Source organism: Mustela erminea, chromosome 16 (assembly GCF_009829155.1).
Source record: "Mustela erminea isolate mMusErm1 chromosome 16, mMusErm1.Pri, whole genome shotgun sequence".
NCBI classification, from domain to species: Eukaryota; Metazoa; Chordata; class Mammalia; order Carnivora; family Mustelidae; genus Mustela; species Mustela erminea.
This window is the reverse complement of record NC_045629.1, coordinates 10359233-10379220: the sequence shown is the minus strand read 5'-3', so window position 1 is coordinate 10379220 and position 19988 is coordinate 10359233.

The following is a 19988-nucleotide window of genomic DNA, read 5'->3' as shown; positions in this document are numbered from 1 at the left end:
GGAAATACAAATCAAAACCACAATGAGATACCACCACACACCAGTCAGAATGGCTAAAATTAACAAGTTAGGAAATGACAGATGTTGGTAAGGATGCAGAGAAAGGGGAACCCTCTTACACTATTGATAGGAATGCAAATTCGTGTGTAGCCACTCTGGAAAACAGTATGGAGTTTCCTCAAAAAGTTAAAAATAGAACTACCCTACAACCTAGCAATTGCACTACTAGGTATTTACCAAAGGATAAAAAAACACAGATTTAAAGGGATACATGCACCCCGATGTTTATAAGCAGCATTGTCAATAATAGCCAAACTCTGGGAAGAGCCCAGATGCCCATCAACAGATGAATGGAAAAAGAAGATGTGAGATATACATATATATATATATTTGAATGATATATCTATATCATATATCATATACCATATACATGTAATATCTATATATGATGTATGTGATATATATGCATATATATATCACATACATATATATCACATATATATATGCATATATATATCACATACATATATATCACATATATATGTATACATATATATCTCAAAGAAGATGTGGGGTGTGTGTATGTGTGTATATACATATTTGTATTTGTATATATACACCCATATATATTACTCAGCCATCAAAAAGAATGAAACCTTGTCATTTGCAATGACATGGATAGAGTCATGTCATGGATAGAGTGTTGTTATAGGTACATAGAGTGTATTATGCTAAGCAAAATATGTCAGTCAGAGAAAGACAAATACCATATGATTTCACTTATATGTGGAATTTAAAAAAAAACAACAACAGATGAACAAAGGGGGAGAAAAAAAGGAGCAAACCATAACACAGATGCTTAACTAGTAAAGAACAAACTGAGGGTTCTGGAGGGGAGGTGGGATTAAATGGGTGAAGGAGGGCACTTGCGATGAGCCTGGGGTTTTCTACGTAAGTGATGAATCACTAAATTCTTCTCCCAAAACTATTGCACTATATTTTAACTAAATGAAATTTAAATAAAAACTTGAAACAAGATAAACAAGCAAGAGATATCTGAACAAAAATATGAAAATATGTATATGTGTGGTTTTCTCTTGTTCTTGTTAGATTATCTGTAAAATACTGGAAACAATCTTAATATGCATCCTCAGAGTACTGGGTGAAGACAGTATAGTATACCCACGTGATATCACGCTATCAAATAGTCACAAAATGAAGTATTAGTCCTCAAAGGAATGAGGAAGACTGTCCTATGGAGTAATCTTCAATATGCACTACTAAATGAAAAGGCAAGTTGCACCACACTCTGGGTAGTAGGTTTCTTTATATCTAAGAAATAGAATACATTCTGGCTTGTGTTTTTTTCAAAAAGCAATTCTTAAAAGTTAATAAAAATTGTTTCTTGTATGGGGAGATAGAATTGATTGAATCAGAGGTGGAACTTGGGTTGCTTACACTGTTCCTGGTTTTGTGCTTTTGGCTTTGGAACAGTGTAAAGGTAAATAGAAAAGGAAATCAAAATTGGGGGTGGGATTCCCTAAAAATTAAAAACATAAATAAACAAATGACTCTAGCTGTATATCAAATTGGTGGTTTAATGACCCAGAGAAAAATCATATAATCTGATTTTAAAACATAGTATTTGACAAATATAGTCCTAGTGGGAAATATTCTAAGAACAACAACAAATAAAAAACTGCAAAGAAATCTGTGTTCATTATTCCCAGTGTTTAGTAACGAAGCACCAGGCCCTTCTTGCCAAGATTAAGGTGTTGGCTTTTATTCTCTTCTTCAGAACTCTTGGCTAGAACTGGGTTATATGACCACACTCTAGCTTTACGGAAGCTGGAGGCAACAAAGAGCAACATTATCACAATTATTATTATTTTTAAAAGATTTTATTTATTTATTTATTTGACAGATAGAGATCACAAGTATGCAGAGAGGCAAGCAGAGACAGAGAGGAGGAAACAGGCTCTCTGCTCATCAACCCTGATGCGGGGCTAGATCCCAGGACCCTGAGATCATGACCTGAACCGAAGGCAGAGGCTTAACCCACTGAGACACCCAGGTGCCCCCATTATCACAATTATTTAGATGAATCATGAACCATTCCTTGGGGTGAGGCCTTTATCTGTTCTCTGCCACAAGAAGTAGCATCTGTTAGCAAGGATGAAGCAGAGAATGTACTGGAGATAAGTAATTTAAAGCACTGGCCACAGAGGGTAAGGATGAGGGGAAAATCTCAGATGAATGCTTCCTGGGGGACACTGGAAGGGGACAAACACATTTGTAGAGCATTCATGGGGCAAGTTAACCAAAGGACAGATTTGACTTCTAATCCCTACCACTCTTATGAGTTGGATTATGTTTATCTCTCTAAAGCATTCTCTGAAGATTCTTTTTTTTTTTAATATTTTATTTATTTATTTAACAGAGGGAGAGAGAGAGATCACAAGTAGGCAGAGAGGCAGGCAGAGAGAGAGGAAGGGAAGCAGACTCCATGCTGAGCAGAGAGCCCCATGTGGGGCTTGATCCCAGGACCCTAAGATCATGACCTGAGCTGAAGGCAGAGGGTTAACCCACTGAGCCACCCAGGCGCCCCTTCTCTGAAGATTCTTGAGCATCCTCTGTATGTGTGTGTGCGTGGGTGTCTGTGTGGTCCACTGACAAGAGAGGTCAAGCATCTTGCCTGAAAGCATATAGCCAACAAGTGGACGAACCTGGATTCCCACTCTCACAGCAGCAACAGAGCCAGGGTCTTAAGTACTCCTCCAGAGACTGGTTTTACTGAATCCAAGATAAGGGCCATAATACCTGGGATTCATTTTGCAATGACAGCTAACAGCTAACATCTAACAGGAAAGCAGTGTGCTAAGGGCTTTAGATAGACGATCTCTCTTAAACCTAGAAAAAACTCAGCCATTACCTTGTGATTCCAGACAGGAACCCTGAGATTCCCATAGCCTGAGTAATTGTCCAAGTTCTTGGCTTTTCTAAGTGGCAGAGCTGGAATGTGTGCCTAATTCTTTCTGCCTCCAGTGTCTCTCCTTTAGTCTGCCTTGGGAAACTGTCTCTTCCGGAAAGAAGTTTTTTTAAAAAGCTTTTTATTTCTGAGACATCCTTTTCAGTTCTTAAATTTACATTGGGTGATTGTGGGGGTCTTGGGGTCTCACTAAGTGGACAAGGAATTTAATAAAAATATTTTAGAATATAAATTGCCTTCCATAGATAACATGCAAATTAGAGGAAACTTTCTGAAAGAAATATGAATGAACATTGAGAGTTAACAATTCTGAATTCCAATCTCTGGTTTCAGACCTAGTTTTTAGCAACATGGCTAAACACACCAAGAAGGTCAGAATCCTTGGTGACTATGGGACTGGGTATGGTGCCTCCTTCGGGAAAATGGTGAAGATTTAAATAATCCAGCATGCTAAGTATACTTGCGGCTTCTGTGGCAAAACCAAGATGAAAAGATGAGCTGTGGGGATCTGGCATCATGGTTTCTGCATGAAAATAGTAGCCAGTGGTGGCTGGACCTACAATACCACTTCTGCTGTCTATGAAGTCTGCCATCAGAACACTGAAAGAGTTGAAAGACCAGCAGAAGCTCCACCATTTGAAACACAGCTAGACTATAATAAATGGGTTAATTTATATAACAACAACAAAAAAGAATTCTGAATCCCAGAATTGGTGGTCTAGATCACAGTGCCCTTAAGCAAAAGTCAGGAAGTTGTATGCCAAGTTAAAAACCTACTGTTGGCACAGAGATAAAGGCATATACTATCTCTAGGACAGGGACCAAGATGAAGGCCAAGAAGTCTACAGAGCATGTTAGGATCTGAAAGTCCCAAATGTAAGACCATAGAACTTTCCAAGGCCAGCTATTGGAGTAGTCAAGAAGATATACAGGAGTTGCTTCCCCCCACAGATAACAAGAAGACTTCTGCATGAAGCAACGTAGGTTCACCTAGACTAAGAGTCACATGCTGTCAGACAATGTGTTCTGTATAAACCACACTGTCTGTACTTAAACCAGCTTTGCTTTCTGCATCAGTGACTCTAAAGAAATACAGTTGACCCTTAAACAAAACAAGTTGGAACTCTGTGGGTCCACTTATGCCCAGAGTTTTTACAATATGGTACTGTAAATGTATTTCCTCTCCCTTATTATTTCTTTTTTCTTTTTTTTTTTTAAAGATTTTATTTATTTGACAGACAGAGATCACAAGTAGGCAGAGAGGCAGGCAGAGAGACAGAGGAGGAAGCAGGCTCCCTGCTGAGCAGAGAGCCAGATGTGGGGCTCGATCCCAGGACCCTGGGATCATGACCTGAGCCGAAGGCAGAGGCTTTATTTAACCCACTGAGCCACCCAGGCGCCCCTCCCTTATTATTTCTTAATAACAATTTTTTTTCTTTAACTTACTTTAAGAATACAATATGTAATATATAGAATATGTGTTAATCAATTGTTTATGTTATTGGCAAGGCTTCTGGTCAGCAGTAGGCTATTAATTAGCTTCGGGGGAGTTGAAAGTTACACTCAGGTTTTTGACTATGCAGGGGGTTGGTGCTCCTGACCCCTTAATTGTCCAAGGGTCACTTGTAATTTTCTTGCTTCAGGAGCTCCTGATCTCTGGGCTCCCTTTCATTAGTGTTATCCTCTGAGGACTGTCCATCCCACATAAAGTCAGACAGCTACAAATGTTACCAAAAGCCAGTGTACCAGAACAAATATGAAAGCAAGACAATGTCCCTACAGTAAGAATAAATAATTTTAAAAATAGGCAAAGCCTCCTGAAAATTTTAAAATTTATTTATGAGAAATACATAAACACCCCAATAAGAATATGAAAATCAATAAAGGGAAACCTCACTAAGGTAGAGTCAGCTGGCTGGCAGGGGGAGGCCTACCACTCAATGTCAGCTACAGGAAGAATTGTCAATTACAGACTAGAACAGAAGAATCCTCAACAGGAAGAGATGTAAGTTGCATCTTTTACAAGAAATGGAATACCCTGGAAATCAGTCAATGGGGAATCGTCTTCACCCTAAACCCTCACTTTTCTCCAGTTCACTTTTACTCAAAACAGCCCTTCCCAATTTCCTCCTCCTTCTCCATACACTAACATTTTTCTCCTTTGTTTGTTGGACATGTCTGAATTTGTCCTGAATTTGTAGCTTCCAAGTCCTGAACTACAATTCTCTGATAGTCCTAACAAACCCATTTTGCGGTAAAATAACTGGCTGTTTTATTTTTAAGGTTAACAAATAAAAAGATAGTGTTTTACTTTAGGCATTATTATCCTCTCACCATTTTTCTTTTGTGTTTATTAATCTTATGACTAGTATTGGGCCGCCCAGAAGGAAAAGAAAAAGCCCCTGAACATTTTACATTATTTAAAGATTCAAAATATTTTTACTCTTCCCCTGATGACCTGGACCTGTCCTGCTTACCTGGCCTTTCTCTTGCTTTGCCTCGGCATCTCACAGCTGTGAGATATCATGTTTCTTTCACTGAGTTCTGGCTTTGAGATTAAGACTTAGTATGCCTCTCAAAATATCTTCCTGTATTGAGGTGGATGAAATATTTAGATTCATCAAAGTGTTACAGAGAGTGAGATGGAAAAGGAAAGAAGCTTCGGTTCTTTTCGGTGCCACAGTAAAGAATTAGAGGAAGAGGAAACAAAAGGGAGGCAGAAGAAAGTTTTATTAAAGTACACTCTGAAAGGGTACCTTTGCCTCAGGTCATGATCCCAGGGTTCTGGGATCTGCTCAGCGATGAGTATGCTTCTCCCTCTCCCTCTTCCTCTGCCCCTGTTTATGCTCCCTCTCTCTTTCTCTCTTGCTCTCTCTCTCTCAAATAAATAAAATCTTTAAAGAAGGGGTGCCTGGGTGGCTCAGTGGTTTAAGCCTCTGCCTTTGGCTCTGGTCATGATTTCAGGGTCCTGGGATCAAGCCCCATATCTGGCTCTCTGCTCAGCAGGGAGCCTGCTTCCCCCTCTCTCTGCCTGCTTCTCTGCCTACTTGTGCTCTCTCTGTCAAATAAATGAATAAAATCTTTAAAAAAAAAAGATCTTTAAAGAAAAAGAAAGATAAAGTACACTCCAAGGGAGGAGCTGGCCAGTCAAGAGAGACAAAGGTCTGGGGAACTCTAGGGTGTGGGCTTGTTTTTTTCTTGTGGGTGGGTCCTAGGGTGTCAACATTTGAGTGGCATGCCTGAATTACCTAAGAATTAGCCAACTTTGCCTGTCTTTCCCTAAAATGTATTTAAAATACCTGCATGGGGTAGGAAATTGCAACATTATTTCTATTCTAGGGACACAGGTCACATAGTAAGAACCAAGCAGCTGCTTTCTGCACAAGTGTAACAAATACAACAAATTTAACTCTGTCTCTGCCCAGATGCTGTAACCACAAACTGACTGTGAGATGGGTGGAATGTGGTGGTCCCCTCTGCAATCCTGGACTGGGGCTCTCCAGCAGGACATCTAACAACTTTGGTGAAGATGACAATTCTGCCCAGTCCAGTGATAACCATGTTAAATCAGCTTGCTGGGAAGCACAGATCCTCCTCCTCCCCTCACCTCATCCCCACTATCCAAAAGCCAAACATTTCTATGAAACCTTTAATGAACCCAAACAGCCACAAAGAGGAGGAGCAATTGCCATTGATGTATATAGAAAAGTCCTTTGAGTGCTCCCAGACTCAAAAAGCAATCTGTCTTAGGACACACTGATTGAGAAAAACTGTACTCTTAGATGGCTGACCAAACCAGCAAGGGAATTCCAGTCCCTGCCTCAAAGCTCTTCCAGGTTCTTCCTTCCTACCCCATCTCCCACATGCACCAAACACCAAGTATGTGTAAGTAGAAAGGTATAAATCCCCCTCCCTGCTTGAGCTAGGGGCTCAGACCTTTGGAAAAAAACCTCATCTGAGCTTACCAGTGTTAAATAAACCTCCGATCCTCCAAGGTCTCCGAGTGCTGCTAGGTTCTTCCACCAGGATCCAGTCCAGGTTCTGCAACATTTGGTTCCCTGACCAGGAAACCCAACAGCACTGGCCCATTGATTTGGGGCAATGGTGGGGTAGTGCCAGAATGAGAGATCGTAAGGGAGAAGGTGCGCCCTGCCTGGTTTTTGGCAGTCTCCCACCCGGTCGCCTCAGGCTGGCCCGCCCTGCTGTTCCCACCCAGACTCAAAGGAGACTTGGCAGCTGAGGACCTGGTTCTGACTTTGGATTCTGGTAAGATCTGGTGCCCCAGGACCCAGTCAGGCCCACCCCTGAGGGTAGAAGGGGAGACTGATCACCTCCCAGAGACCTCTTAGAAGTCTCACAAGTAGGGCCTTCCTGTGGGGAGGTCCTTCAGGTCAGGAATCCCAGAAAGGAATCTCCGGAAGGAATTCCACAGTTCAGGGCCTTCTGGAGGGGAGGAACTGTAATAACTTAAGTGTGAAAGTGTCAATGAATGTGTAGTTCGACCTGGCTTGTCAGGCATATGGATTCTGTAGCTCCACAGATGGGGACCCTTAGGGTCCCCAGAAGCCTACGGAGTCTAAGTGGCCCTAACATGCTTCCCTGGTGACCTCATAGGGTCTAAGGCGAGCCCCTTTGGGGTGCCAGTCTGGGATTCATACGGACTTGCTAAGGCTAAGAGGCACCCAGGTGTCCTCTGGGATGGTGGACAGGGGGACATCTGACTGGTCTGTCTTTTGAAGGGACGCCCACCCCTCATTTGTCTTCATGCCAATGACACAGGGAAGGAACACACAGGGTGGCCAAGGGAGCCTCCCTGCTCATCATGGTGAGCATGATGACTGATTCAAAACCTGTGGTCTTAGACTGTATGTTCAAAATCTTAAGAAGCGATTCTCAGGAGACTATGGGATCAAAACATCTGGGAAATTCAGCACATTATGTGAATTGGAATGTGCCACCTTTGGGGTCAACTGGCCCTCTGAGGGGCCCTAAGACTTACCCACTGTCCAGGTCATTTACAAAATTATGGTCGGGACTCCCAGACACACTGACCAATTCCCATGTATTGATTCTTGGCTTCAGATAGCCCAAACTCTGCCCCCATGGGTCCAATTCTGCGCTAATAGGAAAGACCAAAGTAAGACATTTGTAACCCAAGTAAAAGAACTCAGAGTCTGTAAGGAAGCAAAGCCTATCAGGGAGGCCCTGGCCAGTGGGCCTCAGGAGCAGCAATGGGAATGAGCTCTGGACAAGTATGAACCCATCAGAAAGTGTGGGGACCACAGTCCTCCTCTGACCTGGGGACCTAAAGTTGAGCTGCAGGAAGACAGTGCTCCTGCTTCTGGTAAGTGACATGTGTAGGGAGATACCCGATTTAGCAGCTCTGATAGCCCACAGGAAACTTGATCCAGACAGAAACAGAATGAAAAATAACAGCTCTCATATTTACCTTTAAGAGAAAGTGGGAGGGGCGCCTGGGTGGCTCAGGGGGTTAAACCTTCTGCCTTCCTCTCAGGTCATGATCCCAGGTGTCCTTCAGGATAGGGACTTTAAGAATATTCCCAAGCAGCTGCAAAATTTTCCTTTGTTTTAGGGAATTCCCTGTCTTCTCTGGCCCAATATGGATTGTCTATCCCCGCCCTTGTTGGTGTGAAAACATGGCATCTGCTCCTCTGGAGCTGATGATCTCCTGAACCAGGAACTCTTTCTTTGCCCTCTGGCAGCACTTTGTCTCTTCTGCCTCCCCATCTTTCTTTTTCCTGTTTTTGCACCACCTTGGATGCGGCCTGCATTACTGGCTTCTAGACCATCCTCACTGCCTTAGGCACCACTGTCAAGGAGCAAGAAGAGCAACCCTAGGAACTACCACCACCCACTCCAGATTTCCCCACGTGTCTCAGGTGAAAACTGACCATGGGGAAGATGCTAGTGGAACACATTTCAGCATTTAAACTAAGCTTGTTGGTTTAGTTCAGACAGATGTGTCTTTTAAGTTATCAGTGGCAAACGTGAAATTTTTATTCTATCAAGGTTTACTGAAGGTCAAATAAGCTCGTTATCGCTATTGAAATGTGTTTCCAAAATAATGACTAAACTGACGGTTAATTGTCTCAAAGTTTTCATGGGTAATTGTTAATACCGCTTTTGAAGTCTTTGGTAACCTGAAACTTTAAAGTTTTGGTTGAATGACAAATGGAATGAAATTTGTTGAACATCTAGGTCTTTCAAATAGGATAAAATGGTAAGTTATTAATTACTGGACATAGGTTTGTGCTTTTGACTTACTAAAGAAACAAAGAATATGTAGGCAAAGAAACTAAGAATATTTAAAATTGTTGGTAAGGGGCGCCTGGGTGTCTCAGTGGGTTAAGCCTCTGCCTTCGGCTTAGGTCATGATCTCAGGGTCCCGGGATCAAGTCCAACATTGGGCTCTCTGCTCAGCAAGAAGCCTGCTTTCCCTTCCCCCTCTGCCTGCCTCTTCTGCCTACTTGTGATCTCTTTCTCTCTCTGTGTGACAAATAAATAAATACAATCTTTAAAAAAAAAAAAAAAACAAAACCAAAATGAATCTGTTGGTAAACATGTCTTGTGCTTAACCAATTAATAAATTTGCCATCTAAAGAATTCTGTTGTAACAGTTAACAAAGGGTTAATACTTAGCCATTGCTAGCTATTAAGGTGTTTCTAAGAGTACAAAATTATGCTAACTGTAACTATGACTGACGGAAATAAGGGAAACAACTCTATGTGGAAAAGTAGGAGATATGTAAGAAAGATTGAAGGAATGGAAATACATTTTGTTGAAGGAAAAGAAGGTAATTTTATCCTAAATGTGATGATTTTTTGGAAGGAAAATGGCTTGGGACAAAACCTAAATGCAAAGGAAAGTTGTAGAAGGTTTGTGAAGGGAAATCTTCAGAAAAATAATTTTAAGTATGGCCACGATGGACTAAGATTGAAATGAATTTTTAAAAAGACACTGGTCTTTTTAAAACCAGAAAGCTGGTTTTCTCTCTGTTAAAAGGACAAACTTTTCTTAGGTTAATTGATCTGCTGTCAGGAAGAAAACATAAATAGTTGTTTCCTCCTTGCCTGTCCATAAAAAACATTTTCCACATTTTGCCCCTATCAGGTGTTTAACATCCCTAATTATATTTAGGCATGTGCTTTAAAACTTTCTAAGATTTTAGAAAATGTTGACAAGATTTAAATTGCAAATGAAATCTCTTTAACTCATTAGGCTTTTCTTTGGTATGCTAAGTTACTCAGGAAGTACTACTAAACAAATGATCAACCTTGGGTTACATTTGGGTAAATGTTATAATGATTCTAGAGATTCTATATATTTCCCCAAATTTCAATATTTTGATAAGTCATTACTTGATATTATTATTATTGAAGTGTTATGTGTTACAGAAATAACCTGATTTCCTTACCAGCTAAATTGTAAACTCTCATCAGCTCTTTAACCATATCTATTCTACGGTTTTGTCATTTATAATTGTTTTAATTCTCTTGTAAAATGAGTTTCACCTTAAAGGAGATTCATATAAAGGATTTTCAGGATAAATACAGGTATCCAATATATTAGAAATCCTAAAACTGAAATGGGAAAGAACTTCCAGAACTAACTAAAGCTGCATTCAAATTAAACCAGAATTAGTAACATGGGAGTAAATGAACTAAAAGATTATAGCGTTATGCCTCTTATTTTAGACATTGCTCATTCTCTAATGTTTGCCCTTCCAGACTAAGAAAAAGTTTACTTAAGTTATCTGTGACTTACAGAAATGTAAAAATATTCATTTGTAAACAAATCAAAGCATTCAACTTTTCTCTCTTTCTGAATCCTCTGAAACTCAAAAGGTCTCAGTAAGTATTCCTTCTTCCATGGCAATCAGTCGTTTGCATAAGTTCAATAAGAATCTGTTCTCCGGTGTGCCTGGGTGGCTCAGTGGGTTAAAGCCTCTGCCCTTGGCATGGGTCATATGATCCCAGGGTCCTGGGAGCCTGCTTCCTCCTCTCTCTCTCTGCCTACTTGTGATCTCCGTCTGTCAAATAAATAAATAAAATCTTTAAAAAAAAAAAAAGAATCTGTTCTCTGTGTAATAGGACACTATTAGAAACATTGGTTATTTTACCAAGGCTTTGACTGGAATGTCTTTTGAGAAAGACATGGATACACTCAGATATGACCAGATAGCTTTAAGGACCTAAGGTTGACTTTATGAAACCTGGAGCCATAAAGCCCCTTGGAACTGTTGGCTTGATACCTTGCATACAGAGTTCCCAGCAGCCTTACCAGGTGAGTAAAGAAAGTCACTTCCTGGCAGGTGCAGGAACTTCAGGATACTTTGGGGACCCCACGAAGAAGAATCTACCCAAATCTACAGGTGTTGTAAGCATGTCTGATGGCAAGTACTTGGCTTGGTTTCTGGTCTGGAAAGGCTACTGAAAGTTCAACCGAGATTCTTTATAAGAAGTTCCAGCAAAGCAGATTCTAAAAGATCTGTATGATCACTCACTGTTCTTGCTGATCTTATGTAAATAATTGGGCCAAATCTGTTTAAACTGGACTTGTTTTTCAAATAAATCAGTCCTAATTTGGCTATCTCTGGAAATGAGGGTTATTTAGAAAGAAAAATTATGTTTCAGTAACACACCTTTGTGGATGTTAAGTTCTAGATTGGGTTGTCTTTAAATGTTTGTTGTTTACCTAAGCTAGACAACTAGAGGTAAACTTAAGAGAAATTACCACAGTAACTCATATATAGATAATCTTCTGCTGATTATTGTGTGGGGATAATAACCCCATGGGCACATAATTATCTAAGCAACTGGAAAATGGGATTGATCCCCAACAAATTTATAACTTAACTATCACCTTAACTAATTCTGTGGGCTAGGATAAGAAATTGCCTAAAAGCCAGAAACATACCCTACCGCATAGGATTAACTATGGACTTGTGGAGATAACAGATGACCCCACTTTCTTTATGATTTTATTGGATGATGCATGTGGGACTCCCCTTACCTCTTGACAAGTTTTCTCCCACTTGCTTGTGATCCTTTGTAATTAGGATATTGTTAAGGCTGGACAACTCAAGAAAAGGGCTTCTTAGTGGTTTCATCCCTTAGTCATATTTATCCTAGAAGCCACCTCTATTGAGGTACGATTACAATCAAAGGCTTTAGCTAAGCATAGAACAGCCCTCTTCATAAAAGGAGCCTCAAAGCTCACTATGGGACAATCCCTGACTGTAATGACTTTGCATCAGGTCCAGATTTGTCTTAGAAACCAAAGGCCACCAATGGATGATGGAGGCCAACTTATTAAATACCAGGCTACACTGATAGAGGTGTCTGAAATAATACCTAAAACCTGCCAGACTTTAAAATCCAGCTACCCTTATGCCTGGACCTGAACGTTGCACTTCTGTAGAGCATAACTGTTGGAGGTCATTGATATTGTTTATTCTAGTCAATGGGATTTAAAAGATTGCTGCAACTATAATTCACCAAGAAAGCTCTATGGCAGGCTACCCCCCCCCCCACCATAGTAAGTAGTCTTAGAGAAGACCTTGAACAGATTGGAAACTTAGAGGTCTCCCAACACCTCCAAGCCTGGGAAAAACTAGAAGGCCCATCTCCTGAGAAGCTTTAGAAAAGACCTTCTCAAATCATGGTGGAAAGTGCCCCACACTGTTGTTCTAACCACCCCCTACTGCCCTCAGGGCCTTAGATGTCACCGAATGGGTCCACCACTCTAGAGTAAAGAAGGATCTCACCAGCTGGATGAACCACACCAGTGGAAAGCCCTACCAGATCCTCCAGACCTGCTCCAGCTCCACCTTCAATGAGACCTCCACCAACTGATGGACATCTGTACACCGTGGTCCTGTCTATTGTAGGCATGACACCAACACTCTTACCTCAAGAGATGAACTTTACATTGCTGCCCCATCTGACTGGACATTCTCCCAGAAACTTGTTATTCTTAATTGCTTATTGGGCAGCCTTAGGAACCTTAAGATGGATTGCTAAGATCAGAGAAAACCTGTTACCAGGCGAGCCACTGCCCAAATATTAGCCTTGCAGGGCCATGGTAATAGATGATAATGATGCCCTCCAAACTAGGTGTTTAAAAGGGCATCAAAGGGGGGAATGATTGGGAAAAACCGTACTCTAAGATGGCTGACCAAACCAGCAAGGGAATTCCAGTCCCTGTCTCAAAGCCCTTCCCGGTTCTTCTTTCCTACCCCGTTTCCCGCACACACCAAAAGTACCAAGTATGTAGAAGTAGAGGGTATAAATCTCCCTCCCTGGCTTGTGCTAGGGGCTCAGACCTTTGGAGAACAACCTCCTCTGAGCCCACTGGTGTTAAATAAACCTCCAATTCTCCAAAGTCTCTGAGTGCTCCTTGGTTCTTCAGCCATGATCCAGGCCAGGTTCCGCAACAACATCTTGCTAACAGATGAACAAAATAAATAGAAGGGAAGCATGGATGTTCACAGACACAGTTCAGAGCTATAGTGCCTGGATTCTGAGCTGCTGAGTGTGGTTCCCTGGGGAAGGAGCTTGGTGGGGTTGGCCTCACTGCTCTGGTTGCATGAGGCCCCCAGAAAAGCTCAGTAGATGCAAAACAAATGCTGGACACTAGTATTGCTTTTTGCCTTTTCTCGTAAAAGCAAAAGTCCCCTTCGGATTTCCTTGGTTAGCAGAAACAGTAATAATAGAGTAGGTCTTATGTGAAAGTGAAGTGGCCTCACAGGAACTTTTGAAAGGCGGGAGATACCCTGTATCACTGTAATGCATAGTGAGACTCAAGCCATCAGCTGAACCCACAACTGTGAGACAAACTCTCACCTTCTTGCCCATTTCAATTTCCCATTCTTTTATTCTCTCTTCTTTTCTCCATATAGTGTATTTAAATGTAAATAGAATACAGTGTGCATGTCAATCTGTGTGTTTGAAACACATCGAGGCTTTTACTTGGTAGACACTGTGCCCTCACAATCTAGGGCACATGGGTTTTTTTCTCTAAATGGTTCCACCCAAACCCCTCTCATTCTGTCTGAAGCAGAGATGGGGCATGCTCAAGGTAAGAACTGCATTGAGCAACTAGCTTTAATGGATCCTCACTTGACCTTTCCTCTCTGATCATGCTCCCGATCTATGGATCTATGTCGTGGTGGAAGGGAGGGATTGGCCCTATTCCTTGAGGGTCCTGACAATAGCTCTGGGAAGATGAGGGGGCAGGTGCCTCTCTTGAGAATGTATCTTTTCTTCATTGTTCTCAGCTTTTGAATCTCCATGAAAACAGCAAGACCTAGAGACAACTTACGTCTAGCCTCCTGTTGCATAGGGTTGATGCAATTGGGAATCACCCCTCCCTCTCTTTTTTCCTCGAGGCACAAGTCATCTTATAATCAATCAACCACCATGCTGGGCCAGGTCTTTGCTAGCTACCTGGGAAACTGTTCCCTCTCTCGCTGTGTGTCTATTTGTCAAATAAACAAAATCTTAAAAAAAAAAAGAAAGAAAGCAGGAAAGAAAGAAAGAAAGAAAGAAAGAAAGAAAGAAAGAAAAACTAGATTACAAGGCTTTGAGGACTATCATCCCAGTAAGTAAAACAGAGGGTGTCCATTTAAAACACAACACACTGAGTCAACAGCAGACCTGTGCCAGCAGGCACAGCCCGGTTAGGCTGGTCAGCCCTTGAAGGGGTGTGGAGGGAGGTGATGCCCTCCATGGTCATAAAATTTTCCTCAACAATCACAGAACAGTGGCCCAGAGGCAAGAGTCTTGGGAGGGGAGAGGGCATAAGGAGGGGAAGCAGGGGGTAGCCTGTCCCACCCTGCAGGATAACCGGAAGTGTGCAAATACAGGATGCCTCCTTGTCTTAGGCTCTCCAGGGGCCCACAGGCCACAGAATTCCTCATCCTCAGGGAAGGGCCTTCCTCGGCCAGAGATAGCCCAAGAGAGCCAATGTGTGCCCAGCATCTGAGGAAAGTAAGCAAAGCATGGCCTTTGCAGTGTATGAGAAATGCAAGTCAAGAATGAGAATTTGAGGGAAATGATCCTTTGGTTGCCATGCTGTGTTCCTTCAAGCATGAGAGACAAGACCATGTTGGTAGAGCTCAAGGAATGTTATGCAGAAATAATGAGGAAGGCCTTGCAGTGCTAAGCGGAACAGGAAAGATTAGGAGCACAGAAGAAATTTAAAGACTGAGCTGCTGGGAGGAGTCAGGAGGGAAAAGGGATGATTGTACAGGGCTCAGAGGATGGTGGAGAACTGGCAAGACCCAGAAGGGAAAGAGGATGCCCAGAAGAAGGGGAGACAGCTTCTAAGAGAGACAGAGCAACCTGTGGTTATAAAGCATACACCATCATAAAGGGAAAGCAAAGGGTTTTGCATCTTTGTTCCCGTTGTAGTGTCAGCCTCAGGAGCCCTGTCTTGGACATGACAGCTTTAGGTGAAGTTGGCCCCGAGTGCTCTAGTTAGGGAGTAAGCAGAGCCCCCTTCCAGATTATTCAGCAGGCATTTGTCTCCTCCCTGCATGTGGCTGGAGCCTTGCCCCGGGATTGATGGAGACACGCGACATCACTTTCAAATGCTGCCCTAGTTTTTCTTATCCAGGTCAATCTTTGAAGGACCTTCAGTCACAAATCCAGTCAGACAGGGAACTTATTCATCCTCATGATTTATATTCATCTGCAGCGTGCCCAATGGAGAGAAATATCACTTTGCCCCCTCCCTAGTCCTTGGCATTCTAGTCTGACTAGCCGAAGGGCTGGACTTTTTCCCTCGACTATTCTGTGTTTATTTCTACCTGCATGAGTTGGTGGGGAGAATGAGCTTGCAGATGATGCCAGACAGGAATAGAAGAGATTTCTTATCCTCTTAAGACATTACATCAAGACAATTTTGTTGGAACATGATAGGGCAGAAATGCTGAATTCTCCCCCCATTCTATTTTGTCTCCAAAGAGGTACATTGCTATCATATACAGGATCTGTTTCTTGACTTGATTTGTCCTTCCTTCTTTCTTATATATGCCGATTTTAATTATTTGTCAAGTTGCTGAATTTTGACCAATGTCAGGGAACCACCTCTACAATAATAATATTCAATATTTCCATCACCCCAGATGTTGCCTCAAGTTTTCTTGCCATCAACCCCCTCCTTCTAGCCCTGACCCTAGCACACTTTGTCCCTTTCTACATGAGGAGGGATGTGAGCAGCCTGAAAGGAGCATGGTCACATAAATACCCCCTGAGTCGTCTTGTTCTTAGTTTATAGAAATTCCATTTTGCTGGTCATTTCCTAATTAGCATCTTGAAGAATCTGGAATTATTAAGAACTGTCAATCTTTTGCCACTTGCTAAGAGCTGGACTCATTGTCTATGTTGATCTGCTCCACGAATATCATAGATAAATTTGGTCCATATTTCCAAAGAGATGGCCCTAAAATTGACATCTGTCTGAGGCCAAAAGAGAGCCATCTGAGCTTAAAGACAAAGGAATGCACAGTTGAAATTCAATGTAGTAAACTCTCCCTCCTACTGCTCTATTATCTTTTGGTTAGATTTTTGTAGGATTTTGTGTCTGAGAGATTGTTCCCTTATTCTTTTGCCCTATGGGAATAGGAAGAAATAAGAAGTAATGAACAAAGCTAAGCAAGGAATTCTGGAAGGGATAAATAACGGTGGTGTAAATGTGGTGGGTGGAACAAAATGCATTATAAAGCCCTTGCTGGGCATGCATCAGGTATTCCAAGTGCTGGGATACCAACCCAGAAAGAGGTATGGGTCTTGTCCACCAGGAGCTCACAGTTCAGTACGGGAAGTCACCAGGTAACTGGGCAGTGAGGAGATGCTGGGATCAGGCAATGGCAGGCAATGCTGGTGGCTACTGGAGCACACACAAAGAGCATGGCATCCATTCTTCCACCAGGGAAGCCTCCTGGAGACTGTGGTATCCAGGCTTGAAGATCATGAAGAGCACAAAACCTGAGAATTTGTTTCTCTTGGTTGTTTGTGGTAATAAGCAATTCACAAAGTAGAAACTGGAGACTATTTAAAATTAAGTGGTATCATGCAGAAGCATGCAAGAAGGGAGAAAAATTAAAAATGCAATCTGAATCAGGTTATATGCAAATCTAAGGTGAATCAACTGAATCTGAAAAGAGAGGGAGGGAGGGACTGAGAGGGAAAGAGAGAGAGAAAAAGACAAAGAGGGACAGAATATGCCACTCCATGGAGCAGTCTTTGTGGCAGAGCCTGGAAACGAGGGCTCTGCATTTGAGGGGCTAATGCACTTGCTGCCTTCCAAAGAAGGGATATGTGGCCCATATGTGGGCATTGTGTGGAAATCGTGTTGAATAGGAAATGGAAGACCAGGGTTCCCATCCAGCTTAGCCCTGGGGGAACTCAGCTTACTGACCTACAAAAACAAGAGATGGAGCAAACTGATCTCTCCAGTGTTTTAATCGCTAGACTTTCCTGATTCGATGTTTACCTGGCAGGTGTTTGTAACTTTGTAGTGAGGCATAAGGATGTTAAGGTGTTACTTGAGGCACTAGTAGATGGCCAATAATGACTATATCTGCCCATGGCCCTCTGCAAAGGAAATCAACATTAAGCTATTCTTCAAGTGGCTATGGCTTTTGCTATATATGTGGATATGCAATGGAAGTAACCCTGCTTATCCTGGATGAAATGATTGGTCCAGAGCCAAAGGCACCCAGCGAGATGTATATGGGAAGTACCACATGACAAGTAACTTGATGTGGAACACTGCCAGTATGAGTGACCTAATCTGAGCTTTTCTTGCTGGTGTAAATACGATGCAGGGAAGAAACATGGGTTACTAGAGCTGTTTTGCATTCTTCATGACTATGAGTCAACTTTGAAGCACTTCATGATCTGTGGAATAATATGGTTGTAGAAGCAATGAGACACAGAATGAATCTAAGTTGTTGAGAATGTTCCTGGGGTTCCTCATTACTACAGATAGTTTTACAGGAATGCTTCTCATTTAGAGCAATATGGGTGTGTCCCATCTCTGCCAACTATGGAAATCCCCAGGATTAGCAGGAAGTTCTAAGTGAAGCTCCTGGGTGAATAGAGAGGAGTAAGAGATTTCATTCTGCTAAAAGAGGAGGTGCTTCTGGAAGACACTTTGTAGCATAATGCTGTATTAGTAAGTTGATGCTGCAGAAAAATACATTTTCTATTTGCTTTGGGACTAAGGTGTAGAAATAAATTGGCAAAATTGGCCTTATGGCTAAATTGATAATGTGGGAATATCGTTTGAGACTTTACCCTACCTGCAGCTAACCTGTTAGCATACAAGTTTCATGGATGCTGGCAGAAGACATGAGAGTCCTGGCTCAGAGACAAGGCAACTGAGGCATTCAGAGTCAGCATTGGCCCCTATTTCTCAGGCCTCATTTCTCACTGAGTGACACTAAGAGGGTCCAGAGGAGCAGAACTCTGAGCTCAGGAACCTTGAAACAGTAAGCCTGCCTCCCATTATCTTTATTTCAATGTGCAGGAAACAAACTTGTCTTTTTCTCTGGAGGAAGACACTATCTCTGTTTTTCAAGGCTGTTTGTACAACAAACAGCCTTGAAAGGATAGCATTCTTCATAAGGGAGTCAGTGCCTGTGCTGGAAAGACAAAGAGAAATAGAGACTCACAGAAAACTGTCTCCAAACAGTGAGTCATTAATAGAATCATCAAATAAATTCAGAGGGTTTAAACACACTGAATAATATTTCATGTAGTAGGGCAAACAGTGTTAGGGCAATTTTCCTTTAAAAATATATTTTTTTCACCTATTCTCATTGACAATACATTTGAGATACACTGGCTAAGATATTATTAAATACACTGAGTTCTTACATTCTGGGTGACATGACTTGGCTTGCATTTTACCCAGGATCGTGCAATAGCAACCTGTATTATATTGGGGTTCTTCTGTAATATAAATCATAAACACAATGCCATAAATGACACATTCTGATCGTGATTAATAAACATACTCAATTGCTATTTTTGGAGACTAGGAAATTTTAGATACTATATTGTGGGCTTTTTTTTTTTAACTAAATGGAGTTTTAAGAAGATAAATTTTACCTCTGGTTACAGGTAGATAGCAGAGAAAATATGTAGTATGAGTTTGGACCACTCAGAGAAAAAAATATAGTGTGGGAAAGTTTATATTACTAACTAAATTGATGCTTTGCCAGGCATTGGATTTAATAAGGAGCACATACAAAAATTAACAAATATTTGACCTTAACAGCCCCAAAGCAAATATTTTTTCTGACTTGTATGCCTATGAAATGAAAGTTCTGGACAGACAAAAGGAATGTTGGGTCCTCAATGTATTTGTTAAATTCAAGATTTTTTAAAAATACTTTACACAATAGACAAAATTTCATTAAAACTAGTTTTTAAAAGTCCACTTTCATAAATATCTACTGAGTTCATATATGCAAAAAGTCAGAGGATAGAAAGATATGTAAAATATCTACCTGACTTCATGTGGATCATGTGGATTAGAGTGATCACAATTTCGAAGGGTAGAAATTATATGCAATTTTCTATTTTACATACCTACCGCATTGCCTCTATTTAAAATAAGTATTTGCTGTTATTATTGCTAAGATCAGAGCCATAGTAGAAGGTTACAGTGCTAACACATTATTTTATATCAATAGAAAAAGTTACCCATTTAAGTGGGGTATTTCTAAATCTTTGGGAAAATCAATTTTAAGAATGTATGTAGATCATGTTTTAGAAATAGGCATAAGAAATCTTAATATATGAAAGCCATTATCCCAAGAATTACATGATCTTCTATAGAGAGAACTTTAATGGCAGAACCAAGCACCATATCACTGGGTTTATTACAAAATAGAATTATTGTTTTTATAGGCTCAACTCGTTTAAAACAAGAATATGCAAATAATATTCTTCTTGGAATATT